The 17360-nt window shown below is 42.0% G+C and overlaps 1 long non-coding RNA gene across 1 annotated transcript in view; it reads right to left on the bottom strand.

Annotated features, from left to right (window-relative positions):
- Positions 1–802: 802 nt before the first annotated feature.
- Positions 803–17360, bottom strand: part of LOC146830731 (uncharacterized) — a 101164-nt gene continuing 84606 nt past the window's right edge. The window contains exon 2 of the long non-coding RNA XR_014961482.1: positions 803–1757. This is a non-coding gene — a long non-coding RNA (uncharacterized LOC146830731). The remainder of the gene's footprint in view (positions 1758–17360) is intronic.

Here is a 17360-nt window from a genome sequence, read left to right as displayed (position 1 = left end):
TCATAGACTCAAGAGAGTTTCAAAGCTCTGATCTAAAACTTAGAAATCGATACATAAAAATCATAAATACCTGCTTCAAAGCATTTTGTGCATATCTCAACCGTTGTCTACTTTCTGGTCGCCTTTAGACCCTTCCGTATTTACTCTCCTGATCAAGGAGGTCTTTTGCATTGCTTGAAAAGCCATCTTGCAAAGCAGGTATTTCCAGCTGCAGATGTACCTATTTGCACGCACTAAATATACCCAATATGCAATGAGGGTGAGCTGAAATACCAGGACCTGATAGTTTTGCAATTCTTTCCATTTAATGAAGGAATAAGATTTGAGATGCACATTGTTATTTTGGATTTCATCAGGTGCACATCTATAGTTTTACTCTTTCTCTAATTGTAGCGATAGTCGATATGTTCCTAATTATGTTAATAAGAAAACATATTTAGCTAAAGCACAGGTATGACGTCTGTCGACCATATGTAATTGAAACGGGGAGATATAGAAGGAAAACTCTTCATTGTTGTGAAGGTAGTGTTTTTGGGATTGTGTTGTTGAATCCAAAGGCCAGCTCTTGTGTTGCCTCCATTGAAATAAAGCCCCGCTTCTGTTTGTCACTAAAAAGCACAACTGTTGAACCAAATGAGTTATCTGTAAACATGCTAATAGCACAATCCTTTACAACAGATGCAGACACACTTTCATTCACAGATGCTTTTGCGAAATCTAATGCATATTTTCATATTTTAAAATTGGCATATTTAAAGAGTGTAGACCTAATCATATGGGAACTGAGTGGATTTGTAGAAAATATGTTTGAAACATGTTTATTTGTGGTCCAAGCCAGGTCTAAGAGGGCATAATCCATTCCAGATTTTCATTTTAGCCACGTAACATAATGAAATAGCATAATTTGGTTCTCTTGCGTTTTACATACTGAACGTAAAATCTCTTGAGAATCATTGACTCACAGACATTATCAATTACCAATTATATTTTGGTATTTCTACAAGTGGAAACATTTAACAAAAAGCAAGATATTGTAAACCCTGAAATAATTCAAATTTCGACCTTGCAACTTGAAAGGTCTACAGAAAATCCTACAAGTCTAAGGCCTAGATTCAAAAACTCTTTGCATTGGGTATGCGTTACTTTTCTAACACAAATCTGACGTAAAGGTGGGTATTATTATCCAACACAACATGTGATTTGCGTTGAAGAGTAATCCAAAGTAACGCAAAGTTACTCAACATGCTACCTAGCTTTACTTTGCATCAAGGGTGCATTCCATGGGTGCTGCATGGGGGTTCCCGTTTTCCCACTCTGCACATGTACTTAGTCGTACAGCACACACACAAAGTGAGGAAAGCCTTAAAGCATAGGTTTTGTATATGCACAGAGATGTGGAGCTAATACCAGTAGACCTGTTACTATTGTGCACTCAGTTTTGTAGCAGGTCTACATTTTGCACTTGATATTGTGGCAGAATCCATAAAGTAGCAGTGGATGAAAGCTGACTCAAATAGGTAAAAGTAAAAAGGGAGGGATCCAGCGTGATGCGCTTTTCTTGCTTCATTGCGGGTGTCTTCAGCCGATGAAATATGGAGCACTAGTAGAGCTCACTAGCGAGACATTTGCACAAAGTAGTAAATAAGGTAAGAGTAGGCGGCCAGCCCACAAAGCAGGCAAATGATGTTCACTATTCTTGCCACGTCAGAGGCACTCTTGGCTCCCTCGAAGTCTCTTTTGGCCAAACGTTCCTCCACCTGTAAGGAGATAGGATCAGACAAAGTTACACCGCTTGTGATGCTTTGCATTTCAAGGCATGTTAAGAGAGATGTCACATTGATTTTAGCGGCACTGCCCATGAAGAACATGCCCATTGAAGAATCTTCCTCCATATGAGATAGTGCTCAGAATTTAAACAAGCATTTGCAATGCAATCGGTCTCGCCTTTGGGACCTTATATGTATTTAGCTATACAGCACATTAGCCTGGGTGCTGAAACATCTACTGTTCTTTAACATGGAGGGAAAGTAAGCACCAAACTGCGTGACACACCAGCTATGGGAACACATGAAGAGAAATATTGCCTTTCAGCGGGAAATGGTATAGTCCAAAGCTCTGTTTTTAATATAAAATCAGGGGCTTCGGCGGTCAGATCACAGAAACTAGAAGATTTGAAAAAAATATTATTGTCTACGGGTACTCGTGGAAGACAATTTCTATGGACTGAAATCTAGATAATGCTAAAGTGATTCTGGTATTTTACTGACCCTGCTTGTCGTTTTCTATCAAGAAAGTTAAATACAGGCAGTTGCCAGAAAATTAAAAAATAAAAAGTCTATCAGCAGAAAGCAATTCTGGTATTTTACTGACCTCTGCTGTTCGTTTTCTATCAAGACAGTTAAATAGATGCAGTTGAACAGAAAAAAAAAAGTCCCCAAGTGGAAGCAGACAAGTCCTAGGGCTGATCTCCAAAGCCCACAAAGTACATACACATATAAGTATATAATAAGTATATACTAAAGTATATACAAGAGGTCTTGAATGCTCGACCTAAATAGGGATTTCTGGCATAGCTCATTCTTCCTGGTTTCAGGGGGAGTGGTTCATACACTAGTAGTTATCCGGGTAATCAGGACTGAACCCACCCTACGTTTTTTTGTTTGTTTTTAATACATATTTTTATTGCCATTTTATCTTATGCCACGAATGGTTAAGTTAATCTATATTAACTCGTATATCACAGTATTAGTATTCTCATGTGGGATGTAAAGTGTCCTCCACAATAATGTAGGTTCCACAACGTTTGACAATATAGGAATTATACAACAATATATAACCAAGACCATCACATTTGTTATTCTTCTAGCTCTACATGATGCAGTGACAAGAGGCCCTATACAGGCCCGACATATCTCATGATTAAGTGAATTCCACATCACAGAGAGGTTTTTTCTCAACAATAAAGGATGTCTGAAGGGTAGCCTATAATCTACATTTCAACAATATAAACCTAAGAAAAACAATGCAGGGAGCCCAGTGTGTTTCTGTAAGAAAGGTGTGTGGTCAGGGTCAGTAGAGAGGTGGGGCAAAGGCCCCCTAGGTCACGTCTACTTCAATAATACAGTTCCCACCCTTGAATTGCTGGCAGGGCACGCAAGGCTCAAATGGGGGGGGGGGTCTCTTCCACAGCCCCCTCACAGCCCTTACACTGGCGGTACTCTCACAGGGGTGCCCTTTATCAACTGGTAGACCCGTCGAGAGCCATCTGTCTCCTGGTGTCCTCTCAGGTTCTTGCATTCCCCTCCCCTTCTGTTCCCCCCTCGTCCTCTAGGCTACTGTCCAGCTCTCTTTCATGATGTTTCCAAACCTCAAGAACCTCCTTCCATAAATCCGCAATTGGGCGTCTTCTCTGTTCCTGGGACTCCTCTTGAAGCAGTGCCCTCCCTTCCGCTTCAGCCAAATGAGTCATCTCCCTCACCCAGGTCTAGATCAAGGGTCTGGTACTGGATGTCCAAATTCTTGATATTCGTCTCTTTGCTAGTGTCACGGTGGGCCAAGTCTAAGAATTGAGTTCCAACTTTGGGTTAGAGTGGGCGTGGACAGAGGCCCAACATGTATACCTCCACCGTCGAGTCAAAGGTGTTCCAGTGCTCTCCCCAGGGTGGTCACAACCCCATCCCAGAATGGTCTAACCACTGTGCATACCCATGTCATATGTATAAAATCTGCATCTGGGTGATTACATCTAGGACAGCCGTGTGGGATTCTGCCATATGCCACATGTAATCTATGGGGTGTCATGTATGTCAAGTGTGAATAGTTACATTGTATGTATTTCAGTCTCATATTTCTCGAGCCCCTTACAGGTATGCCAGGATTTTATTCCAATCACAGTCTGAAATATCTCTGTCCAAGCCCCATCCACGCCCATTTCTGGCGGTTTCTGAGTCATCTTCAGTAGTGATCCATAAAACCATTTCCCCATGCCTCTTGCTCCACACATGGTGAGCAACATGCTCAATACCGTATGTGTTGTGGGTTCCCCTTGGCTGTCACCCCAAAGACTCTGAAATGTGTGGGTCAAGGCATCAGATATAAGGAATTGGACCATTGAGAGACTGGTGCCAGACACCAGTTCCTCAAAGGGAACCTGGGCATGTTGTTCATACCAGTTCCCAACAGTTCCTACCCTGACTTCTGTCTAAGCCGTCAGCTGCCCAGCCATAAATATCGTCAGGGGGCTCCCGTGTGGGAGGCCCACCAGTAGCAGTTCTGGGGTGAAAAAGGTGGCCCCCACCGTTTTGGCCAAGGAACATTTCCAGCAATAGAAAGCCATCTTCAGCAGTAATGTCCGGTGCGGAATCTCCACCACCCGGTTAAGTAATCTAGCTAGTAGCCTCCCCATGTATACGGACAATCACACCGGGCCTGGCTCCTCCAGCCACAACCCATTCAACCACTGCATAACCCTCTGTAGCTGAGAGGCCAGGAAATACAGCACGAAGTTTGGAACTCCCAATCCTCCCTCAACCACCGGACCCTGCAATGTTTCTGGGGACACCCTCTGCCTACCCCATCCGATATCAGCTCCCGTAAAAGCGAATCAAGCTGGCGGAACCAACTGGCTGTGTCAGTTGCCAGCAGGTTAATAAAGAAGCAAAGCAGGCACTGCAACATAACCATTTTGCACAGCGAAATCTGAGCCATTATCAGAAATTGTAAGGAACGCAAGAGCAGAGAGATCTGAGCGTTTTCCTAAGGTTACCAACCCTTAAATCCTCAAAGTAGTGAAATATCTGTACCCCCAGATACCTGACTGTGACTGGCGCCGAGTGAAGGTCAGCAGGGCTCTCCCGTGGTTGACAGGTCCCCGGGGACACAGAAAACAAATATGTTCTATTTATTTTGACTTTCAGTCCTGAGTGGCGTTCAAAATCTGACAGGAGATAGAGTGCCCTAGATACTCCCTTCACGGCATCCGCCAAGTAAAGCAACAGATCATCAGCATACATGGAGATGATATGTTCTCGGCACCCAACAGTCAGTCCCACTCCTGCTCCCTTCTGTCGAATCAGCTCTGCCAAGGGTTCAATCTCTAGCGCAAATAGAAGCGGTGACAGGGGATATCTCTGCAGAGTACCACAAAATATCCCATATCGCATCAACACTGTCCTACCAGTGCAAACTCACGCTGTGGGCCTCTCATACAAGAGTTTCATCCACCTGAGCCAGCCCTCTCCCAGCCCCATCATCTGCTTGACCTCAAACATGAAATCCCAGCGGACTGTGGTGAAGGCCTTTTCTAGGTCCACCGACAAGAAATCCTGAGGGACATACTCCGAGCAGGAATAAACCCATTTTTGTCATCCAGTAGGAAAGATGGCATGTGAGAGATCAGTCTAGGAGCCAAGATCCTATTAAGGAGCTTAAAATCCATGTTGAGCATAGAAAGAGGACAGAAACTCCCAGTGTGGGCACTCTGCGTGGGCAACTTAGGAAGGGGGATCACCACCGTGACGCTCATGGATTCCGGCAGTGTCCCCAAGTGAAGTGACTAGGCATAGAGGAGCTCCAAGCGAGGGGCCATCTTCAGGGCCTACATTGAGTAAAACTCTACGGGTAGGTTGTCTGGGCCTGGAGTTTCCCTGGTGGTGATGCTCCGTATGGCCTCTTGTATCTCTTGTAACGTCACTGGTCCTCCCAGTGCCACCCCAGCCTGTCTATCCAGTTCCCACAGCACAACGTATCAAAAAAAGTCCTTTTGTGTTCCAGCAGGAGCAGGTGGTGGTGAGGAACATAAGTCCCTGTAATAGTCTTGTTATACGTTATTAATAGGCGCTGGTGCATGCAGAGGTACCCCTGCATGCATCTTGATGTGCGTTATTGGGGCCCCTTCAGACTCGGGCCTAATAAGCCATGCCAACAACCTACCAGGTCGGCCCTCTTCTTGTACCTTACTAAGGTAGCCGCTGTAGTCTTGGCATCTGAGTTATTTTAAGACCAAGTTATACCTGTCCCGTACCTCCCTGATAACTGCTGGGTCTGTGGATTTCGGGCCCTGGGCAATATCAAGGTCAAGCAATTTACTCTCCAAGTCCCCTAACTCCCGGTGCACCTCCCTCTGAATCCCTGTCAACTGCCCCAGACAATGTCCCTAAACCACAAACTTGAACGACTCCATTCCACCAAGGCGGAGGAGGCTGACCCTGTATTCACCTCAAAATAGTTGTCTATAGTGTTTCCTAAAGTTCTCCAAAAATACGTGTCTTCTATTGCGGTGTGATCGAGTCTCTACAAAGGGTTCATTGGCCTCAGGTGCGCCCCAGATATTCAGTATGTGTAATGGAGGGACCAAGTCTGGGTGAGCACATGAAAGCCTCTATATGTGTGTGTGCAGCTGATGCATTAGGGAATAGAAGGAGTATGTCCTAACTTCAGCGTAATGTGTCCTCCAGATGTCTGTGAGGTCCCAGTGTCTCAGCCAATCCGCCGTACGATTGGCGGGGACCTCAGGCAACAGGGGATGCGAGCAGTCCATGGCGACATCCGCCAACAAGTTAAAGTCTCCCTCAAGGATCAAGTCTCCAGCTGCCAAAGCAGCCATCAGGGCCGAGAGCGAGTGCAGAAAGGCCATTTGGTTGTGGTTCGGGGCATAAACGCAACAGTGTGATTTTGCGGCCCAGCAGTCTGCCCTCCAGTAATACGTACCTACCAGCTCTATCTACAGAGGCCTGGAGGAGCTCATAAGGAACTCCAGTTCTAATCAAATTCCAAGCCCTCCTGGAATACGCCAAGTAGGCAGTAGCATATAACTGACCTCTCCAGCTACGGCTCAGCTTCTTATCCTCGCTTTAGATAAGATGTGTCTCCTGAAGCATAGCTACCAGCTACCTGTATCCCCCTTCACCTCAGGTATCTGTAAATAGTTTGGTGTTTGGCTGCAGAGCGCATTCACTGATGTTCCAGGTCAGAAACTTCAGCCCATTACGTGTAGTTGCCATGTACGAACAATCCACGTACACCCACCTCCCCACCAACCTCACATTTACCATTCAATGATCTTAAAGGCATCCCTGCCAGCAAAACTGGAACCAACAACCAAGCAAATCCCTCAAATGTGAACATGCCTTCGCAAGAGCAGCGCAGCAATTGCCAGCCACCCAAACTGCTTATGCATTAACATTCTGAAACAGAAAGTCTCCACCAATCCAAGGTTGAGACTATCCGTGAGGGAGGGCAGTCCAAGGGTAGCAACTCTCAGCGCCATCCGCGCCAGCCCAGATCTCGTGCAGTGCCAAAGTGCAGCACATACCTTCGAGCAGCTGTGCACACCACTGACGGCCTTTTCTGTCTTCCTGGGCAAAGAAAGGTCAGAGGAGGTCATCCGCTGTCCACGGGGTTATAACCAGCATTTGCAGACTGCCCGCTTACGAAGAGTCTGAGTCAACCTCACCCTTTAACTGTAGGGGTGTCAGTGACCCCACCATCTCGGCTATAGCCTGGAGGTCTGCAGCTCTCTCCTGCTGTTTGAGAGGGATGAGGTTTCTTCAGAGGTCCCCCACGGGGTCTCCGCCGGCTATACTTCCGCACCATACCTTCTCGTTCCCTGGGAGCAGTGCCAGTCCCTGAGACCAGACCTTCAGCCCTTTTTGCCTCCAGCCACTCTCAACCTTCTTGGGGATTGTTACAAAAGTGCATCTTCACATTAAGGATTATCCTGAGACGTGCAGTGAATATGAAGGAGTATGGTAGGCCCTCCTTCCTCACAGCCTTCTTGACCTCTATAAACAGAGGCCCGCCGCTGCTATATTGTCATTGTGTAATCCGGAAATATGGAAACCTTGGTGTTGTTAACAACAAATGGGCCCTCGGAACATGCCCTCTGGAGTATCTTGTCTCTATCCTTACAGTGGAGAAGTCTTGACTTCACCGGAGGGGGAGGCTGGCCCGGCTAATGGGGGCATGCAGGCACCCGGTGCACTCACTGCAGCATATATGAACCCACCCTATGTTATGTTATTTGGTATTTATAGAGCACATGTAAGTTCATACTTAAAAGATTGATCAATATTGTTGCTATATTACTATTACTGGTATTACAGATTGAATAAGAAAGTGTTTAGTCATTTTCTAATTTAGGGCAAACGAGTCTTGCTCCATAGCTTTATGGAGAGAGGATTATAGTTTGGAATATCGAGTGGAGGAACTTTGATACCTTAATAACATAACCAAAACATCGACAACCAAAATATCTAAAAGTTAGTGCATATAGGGAAGTATAGATTTACTATTCTTAGCTCCAAATCTACTTACCTTGAGAAAAAATATATATATATATATATATGATCACGGGTGGGATCGCCCGAAACGCGTAATGGCAGAGCTGGCAATGAAATAAAATAGCACTGCACAAGATACCTGGGTCCACGCTCATTTTTCCTGGATGAAGGTGGAAGCAGAGAGCGAGTTAAGGAAATATAAATATATATATATATATTTTTGAAAGAACTCGGCAGCGTCCTCCACCAGAGCATCCACGGCACCAAGGAATTCACCACACAGCAAGGTCAGTTTGATGTTGCTTTATTTCATTCTTCTTCACCAAGTGCACAACAAAAGGGACGGTCGACGCGTTTTGGCGAATGCCTTCAACTGGACCATAGAGTCCCGACTTCTAGACAATCTTTTAAAGTGACATAGTGCAATAGAATAAAAAAATTCACCTCATGTGTTTTCAATACATTAGAATGTTAACCCACATTCAACTTCTACTGATATGGCAAACGTTAAGTGCCATTTTATATTTCACTTTGATTTTTTTCTCTTTTTCAGAATTATTGCATATTATTATTTTGATTTTGTTAACCAACAAACAAAATTGGCAGTTTTGTTTTGTAAAGTACTCTTTCAGAATTAAAAAGCATTTATGTGAACAAAATGTTGAACTCTGCATATGCAAGGGTTCAAACACAGGGGAGGCCAGTAAACAGTTAGAGTCCAAAAAGTTTAAAACCATGGTTTAAGACAATATACTTCCGAGCGATAAAAAGTTCTAAAAGCTTGAAGTAAGATAAACGAGTGACTTGTGCAATGTGCAGGTAATGTCTCAACAAATTATCAATTCAAGAATGATATTATCCTAGAGATAAAGGGGAAGGGAGAAAGAGGTATGGGTATCTTATGAGATATAGCAGCCTAATTAAACATATTATTCACTCATAAAATTTAAAGTAGTTATCATAAGGTGCTTATATGTTGTGCAAGGATGCAATTTTATAAACTCATAAGTATAAACTCCCAAAACTGTCACATAGTGCAAATGAGCAGTTAAGGAAATATATATATATATATATATATATATATATTGTGCGAAGAGTTCTGTGAAGAGCCGTTCACCTTCCTATTGACGCCGGTGCCAGCAGCGGACACAGTTCCGCTAAATCCGTTTTCCAAGAGGTTGCTATCCAAGATGTCGAATAACTACCAGCGGCACACCCAGGGACGAGTTCAATAAAGATTTATTGCCTCAAAAGCACAACAGTACGACGCGTTTCGGCGAAGCCTTTGTCAAGCAAGTGACCTGTGCCCAACTCCCCATAGAAATAGGGGTTAAGGTTTGTAGACAAAAAAGAATTACTTTCAAAATAAAGGACCTTTGGGAAAACAGACTGGGATCATCGCTTAAAAAATATACACATAATACAAATTTGGTACATAGAAAATACAATGCATTGGTTTGTAAGGTAATGATATGCTAGCACAAGCAATGGCTCTGAGAAAAACAATCAATTAAATTCATTACTTGACTAGCGAGTGCGCCATTGCGCATATCCTGGTCCGTTCTAATACATCGCTAAATTCATGTCAAGTAGTGAGAGCCACATAAATAGCAAAATAATGGGTAATGTACCCTTTTCAACCAACTTAATATCTTGTCATATGTCCAAAATCAAGGGTAATGTACCCAAAATATGTACATCATTAAGATGCGAGAGTGCGAAGTGAGTACCCCAATAGAGAGCCAGTAAATAAAGAAAGTCACAAACATCGATAGTTCAACATAAACTAAGTACAGTGAATTACGGATGAATTTGTACGTGATAAATATAAACAGGATTTCAAATATTCGCAATGAAGATATCATAAGAATTAATTAATAATAAGATCATAATCCTGTACTATCACAAAACATTTCAGTTGAATACATAAACCATCAACATAATTCATTGGTTCCAAAAGGGGCGCAGGTATGCTGCTGTTGTAAGTGCGAAAAAATTTTGTGAATTAGTGGTGTGAAAAATATAAAAGTAAAATAAATGAAGTGAAAGAAGGTGTAATGAATTGTAATGGTAATTACATTAAAAAAAAAGAGACGAGAAGAATAGTGACCGTGGGTAACGTTAAATGCAATCGATTATAGCATGAAACCAATACTACACTATTCCTAGTGTGGATGGCCCAGGGTCGTTTACTAGAGACTTATTCATGGATCCCATAGCCTAAACCCATATAGGGTCACTATCTCAACGAATCTGACATAAAAACGTGATACAGCAGATGCTGAGCCACCATACAGGCAGATCGGAAGGTGGAGACAATGGATGGAATTATCTATTGCCAATATGAGTTGCTAACTCCTCCCCATAATTCATGCCAAATGGGATTTTGGTGTTAAGATCTATGATGTATTTTGATTCTGTGATGCGCAGAAGTTTCTCTCGGTCCCCTCCTCTCGGGTGTGGTGGAATTCTGTCAATACCATAGAACCTAATTAGATCCGCATTCCCCTGATGTTTTTCTTGAAAGTGTCTTGCGACTGGGTAATTGAGATCAATGTTAGTAACTGCCCTCATATGTTGTAATACTCGCAATTTTAGTTGTAATTTTGTGCTCCCTACGTATCTTAGGCCACAAGGGCATTCTAAGACGTAGACGCAAAATTCACTTGTGCATGTTATGAATTTATTGATGGTTTTTTGCTTCTTTTTTCTGTTCTGACCTGTAAAGTAGCTATCTCTGTTTGTGCTATTTTTGCAGGCCTTATAGGAATTACATTTTCTGAAACCCTTTGTAGTTTCCAACCAGGTAGGGATGCTAGATGTTTGCTGATAGCTATGGACCAAATGGTCACGAAGTGACTTGGATTTCCTATACGTAATCGCAGGGGCTTTTCCTACCTCATGGCCAATTACGGGATCCATTTCTATAAGTCCCCAATGTTTTTTAATTGTTCTACGTAATTGATTGGATCTTTGATTAAAGGTGGTGATTAGTCTGGGCCTTTGGTTATCGTTGGTTACTTTTTTGGTTGAAAAAAGAGCTTCATTCCGAGTGAGAGCTTTAACTTTGTCATTGGCAGATTTAATGACCTTGTATTGATAGCCCCTTTGCCTGAATCTATCTACCATAGTATGTTGTTCATTCTCAAAATTGCTGTTGGTACTGCAGTTCCTACGGGCCCGGAGGAACTCCCCATAGGGTATACTATTTTTTAGGGGGGCAGGATGGTTGCTGTTGGCGTGTAATAAAGTATTACCAGCCGTTTTCTTACGGAAAAGGCTTGTGGTCATTTTGCCTTCTTGGATGGTGACGGCTACATCAAGAAACTCACAATAGGACTGACTGATGGAGTGGGTGAATCTGAGATTAAGATCGTTTTTGCCCAGTTCTTGAATGAATTCCAGGGCCATGTCAATTGGTCCATCCCAGATCAAGAACAGGTCATCGATATACCTGATCCAGATGGGGATGTGGTCGGTATATCTGTCATTGGCCTCCACCCACACTACACGCTCCTCCCACCAGCCCAGAAAGAGATTTGCCAGGCTGGGGGCAAAACAAGTGCCCATCGCAGTTCCTGATTTTTGGCGATAGAGGGCTTTATCAAAAAGAAAGATGTTTTCATTAAGGCAGTAGAGCATCATAGTTTTTAACATAGCAGTATGATCCCATAGGGAAATATGTCTTTCTCTTAGGAAATACAAGCATGCTTCTACTCCTTTGGATTGTTCGATACATGTATACAATGAGCATACATCCAGTGCTATCATATGATAACTGTCCTCCCACGTTATGTCGTGAATGCGACGTAAAAAGTCTGTGCTATCACGGCAGTAGGATCTTAATCTGGTGACATGAGGTGACAAAAAATAATCAAGAAAAATAGAGGTGTTTTCTAGTAATCCTCCATTGGAGGATACTATTGGCCTGCCTGGTGGTCTAGTGGGATGTTTGTGTATCTTGGGGAGTAGATAAAAGCAGGGAATCCGTGGATTATCAGTTTTTAGAAAAAGATATTCAGCCCTGTCCAACAACCCCATTTCCCACCAGTTCTTCAACAGATCGTGATATTTTAGAATTGACTTTCTATATATGTCCCAACCAATCTTTTCATAGCACATGATATCTGACAGTTGTCTGGATGCTTCTTGATTGTATTGTTCGACATTCATAATGACAACATTGCCCCCCTTATCGGACGGTTTGATGATGATACTATTGTCTTGCATCAAGGTCTTAAGTGCATTTCTTTGAGGGATGGACAAGTTGTCAAACTTCAATGTTAAATGTTGTTCTCTCATTTTCGTGATTTCCCGTATCATAACATTGCTGAAAGCTTCGATGTTGTCATATGGTACATTTGGATTAAAAGTCGATTTTGGTCTCATTCCTGTATGATATGTCGCACCAGGTTCGACGCCTGCCATTCTTAGAGTGTTGCTTTTTTCTCTATAAGAGCAGTCCATTATATCTTCTTCCATCTGATGTAGATCTATTAGGAGATTAGCATCCTCTAGATTAAGGTTAGTTGTTTCATCTGTGAGATTACATCCCAGTCTTGGCGTCTTGGTTTTGGTGGCAGTTTTGAATATCTTCATCAATTTGAGCTTCCGTATATACAGGAATAAATCAATGCGTGTAGAGACAAAGTCCATGTCGCTGTTAGGACAAAATGACAAACCTAACTGTAATACTGCTTTTTCTTGTTCGGTAATTTTTCTGGAGGATAGGTTGACGACAGACAGATTTACGAGGTCTGAGTATGGGCCCGCTCTGGTGATCGGGCCAGTTCTTCCTCCTCTGCGATTTTTTAATCGTCGTTTTTTCTGAGCATTCCTCTTCCTCTTCCTCTTCTTGCTCCTCTGCCTCTTCCCCTCTTTCCTTGTGGTTTGTCCTCTTGTTCCTTCTTCTGTTTCAAAATTTGAAACTCGTGGAGGAAGGTAAGAGGTCTTGTGCCTAAAGGGACACTTCTGGCTTCGGTATCGGAACTAAGATCGGAGCTTGAGTCAGTTGATAAGATTGTTTGTTCTCTCTGTTTTTGTATTACATGCAGATTTCTTTGAGCCCAATCAAATCTTTTTGCGTATGTTAAAATACGTCCTTCGGCATAGTCTTTTTTGTCTCTCAAACATTTGCGTTGTTTTTTCGCTTTAATTGCATCTTCATAATTCTTTAATTTTGTTTCCAATTGTTTTTCGAAGTCTATGACTGCTTTGTCATTTCTAAGTTTGTTCAACTCTTGTCTTAATTCGGCAAGTTCCTTTCTGGTGTTATCTAGATCAATTTGAGCATACTTTACCAGCATTTCCAGCATACCCCTGCATGTTTTGGCCATAAACGTTGCCCACTCCTTGAGTAAATCGGGGTTAGGATTCTCATATGTTGGAATAATTGAAATTCGAAGTCCCCGTGGTACTCTGTTGACTTCGATGTAGTTAGTTAACGATGTGATCTCCCACCATTTGTTAATCTCTCTTTTCGTTAACTTTTCAAGTTGAAACAATTTTTGTTTCACTGATGGTTCTGTTACAGTTCCTCCACTGTTAGATGGTAATTCAGTTTGTCCTATTCCCAGATTTTCGTCAAAGAGTGAGAGAGCTTTCACCTTCCTCGAAGCCTCCCATTCACTCATAATCATATACAATTAAAATTGTTCACATTCGTGTCCCAAGACGCCCTCGCAATAATCCTCGCGTGGGCGCTGCGTCTGCTCCTATTCTTAACAATACACGTGTGAAAATAAAGGCAGCTACAGTACTGAAAAGGCACAGCTGTTGACACCATCGAAAAGAACCCCCACCCTCCGGTGCGATCCTTCGATACGGCCCCCAGTTAGCCCCCAATACCCGCTTACCCTACTTAGCACACAATTGTGGATGTGGAGCGGCGGGAACAGCTTTGGAGGTAGCGTGCGAAGAGTTCTGTGAAGAGCCGTTCACCTTCCTATTGACGCCGGTGCCAGCAGCGGACACAGTTCCGCTAAATCCGTTTTCCAAGAGGTTGCTATCCAAGTCGAATAACTACCAGCGGCACACCCAGGGACGAGTTCAATAAAGATTTATTGCCTCAAAAGCACAACAGTACGACGCGTTTCGGCGAAGCCTTTGTCAAGCAAGTGACCTGTGCCCAACTCCCCATAGAAATAGGGGTTAAGGTTTGTAGACAAAAAAGAATTACTTTCAAAATAAAGGACCTTTGGGAAAAACAGACTGGGATCATCGCTTAAAAAATATACACACAATACAAATTCGGTACATAGAAAATACAATGCATTGGTTTGTAAGGTAATGATATGCTAGCACAAGCAATGGCTCTGAGAAAAACAATCAATTAAATTCATTACTTGACTAGCGAGTGCGCCATTGCGCATATCCTGGTCCGTTCAAATACATCGCTAAATTCATGTCAAGTAGTGAAAGCCACATAAAAATCAAAATAATTTTGATATGGGGAGTTGGGCACAGGTCACTTGCTTGACAAAGGCTTCGCCGAAACGCGTCGTACTGTTGTGCTTTTGAGGCAATAAATCTTTATTGAACTCGTCCCTGGGTGTGCCGCTGGTAGTTATTCGACATCTTGGATAGCAACCTCTTGGAAACCATATATATATATATATATATATATATATATAACACACACTTTGTACAAATATATGGAGTTAGGTATTGAAAATCTTTACAAAAGTTTAATACCGGGTAATATTATGGCCTTCAATTTTTTGGCTACCATATCATCGTATAACTCTTATCTCTACTTGATATTCAACACCCATACCTAGAGAGAGTATTCCATGTTTTAGCTGCAGCTTCTGAGAAAATATTTATTTCCTCAGGTAACCATTTGCAGATTAAGAATGACAAAGTGTGATTGGCGGAATATTAGGGCCTGGTCAGGGTGTCCAAAGTAAATTTGTCTGCTGTAAAATCAGGAATTCTTCAGTAAATACATTTATGAAGGATGATCATGTCTTAAAGTTGAACCTATCAAGAACAGGGAGCCACTAGAGTTTTCTAAAAATCTGAATAGATGGAATACAATTGAAAAGGATTTTGGAAACTCTTCGTAGATGTCATTTCTGTAGTCCAGTCCAAGACTGCATGGTTCATTTGTCATTGGGACTTGAAGAAGCTTATTGAGAAATAGTAGGCTGGGACATAAGGTCTTTAATTGAACAAAATTTATATGTGAATTTCCCTATCCAGTTGAGTCCAAAATTGGAATATAAAGAGATACCTAGGTTGCGAACAGACATAAAGGTAGGATAATTGAGTAGGGGCATTATAGATTTTCCATGATAGAAACATTTCTGGACAGGAGAATCTCAGTTTTGAATCAGTTGAGTTTCTGCAATAAACAGTTATCCACTAACTTGTGATTGAGAGACTGTCCATTACAGAGGAAATTAAAGTAATTTGCTGTAGGGGGAATGGGACAATCCGAAGTTCAAATGGGTGTCATTGGCATACATGTTGATTCTAGTATCAATGCTATGAGGAACATCGGCATATTGATGTTTAATAATCGGGGGGTAATATAAACTCTCAGGATACCACATTTGAGAGCTTTGGGTTTAGAATTAAATGGAAATTGTGTTACTTACTGCTGTCTCTGTCAGAAATTGCATTAACCATTTCAGTGTGTTTCCCTTGATCTCTAAATCAGAGTCTGATCAAAGGATGGTATGATTAATAACATCAAAAGCAGGTGACCGGTCAAAAAAGGACCAGGGACCACTCAGTGAAGAACCTCTAAAGCGGGCACCATTACCAACTCAGTGCGCCTGCCTTGATGAAAGCCTGCCTGGTAGGGCCCAAAATGGCAGTTATACTCCACATGACCTTGAAGCTGATTGAAAGCGAATCTTTGTAACAACTTCGATAGTAGAGGTTCAAAGAAACACATCTATTTAGTCGCACAGATATCTAATGTGGATCCCACTTGCTGAGTCTTGAAAACGGTCCAGGCAAAGAATTTCTGACACTGGAGAAAACCATTCAAATTGAGATGTAAATCGGATTAGGGACATCATTCAAGTCCACTAAGCTAGATTTGGTATAGTCTCTGCAAGTATCGTATCTGTTATAACAGTAATTCTTTCTTGAAAAAAGTTGGAAAGATCTTTGCTTAATGTGATTGAAGGCGCAATGGTGGTATGAGTAATCAAAGTGTTCTGAAATTGTCCAATAATTTATTCGTTTTTTTATTAGATTGGTTGCTTTATTGATAGGTTCTGAATAATAAATGTATCTGCCATCTTTAATTTATCTCTATATATTGTGTGCCTGTTTTAGATACACTTGCCTCCTATTTGGTAATCTTTTAATTTAAGCATAGCAAGTTCTTGGGAAAACCAAAGATTACATTTAGTGGTTTTCTTCTGTTTAGTTCACAAGGGTATCACAGTATCAACAGCTTCCACAAGCAACTCTTTAAAATGGGTAAGAAACATACACAGGCCTGCAGTTGAGCTCATAATCAAATGCCCATTAAAATAACTTACAATAACTGGGTTACACTATCTCTAACACCTCTCCCTGGTGATGGCCTTAAGAGTAGGCTTTTTGTATGAATTAGGTCTGGTAGTAGAAAAAGAGATGGTGTAATAATCTATCCATATTATAGCAATGGATATCCCAACTAGTACTCTCTTGTAGGGTGATGGGATGGGTTGAAGTAAAATGCCCTGCAGATTATATTGGATCAGTGGAAAGAAGCTATATGCTAAGTGCTTCTGAACTTTCTTTAAACAGTAGTGCTGGTTTGGTAGGTTTATCTAACCGGAGGTTAGAATCTCCTTGTATAATTTTGTTTTCTTTACATAAACAGAAGGAGCTAATTTAATACATGTTAGAGGGAGTTTCAACAAATGACTGAAAGAAGAATGTAGATTAGTTTAAAGTGTACATTAGAAGTTCTAATTTTACATTAAATGGCTAAATTGCCAATGGAGGGTTCCGTTATAAAAGATTCCTCTATGGCAGGTACCATAGCACATTATAACTGTCACTCCATCTCCAACTTTATTATTTCTTTTAGAGCATTAAGTTTTGGAATTTCTTGCTACTACCTCATCTAAGTCG

The sequence above is a fragment of the Triturus cristatus genome, chromosome 5_1 (assembly GCF_964204655.1).
Source record: "Triturus cristatus chromosome 5_1, aTriCri1.1, whole genome shotgun sequence".
NCBI classification, from domain to species: Eukaryota; Metazoa; Chordata; class Amphibia; order Caudata; family Salamandridae; genus Triturus; species Triturus cristatus.
This window is presented reverse-complemented; position numbering and strand designations above follow the sequence as displayed.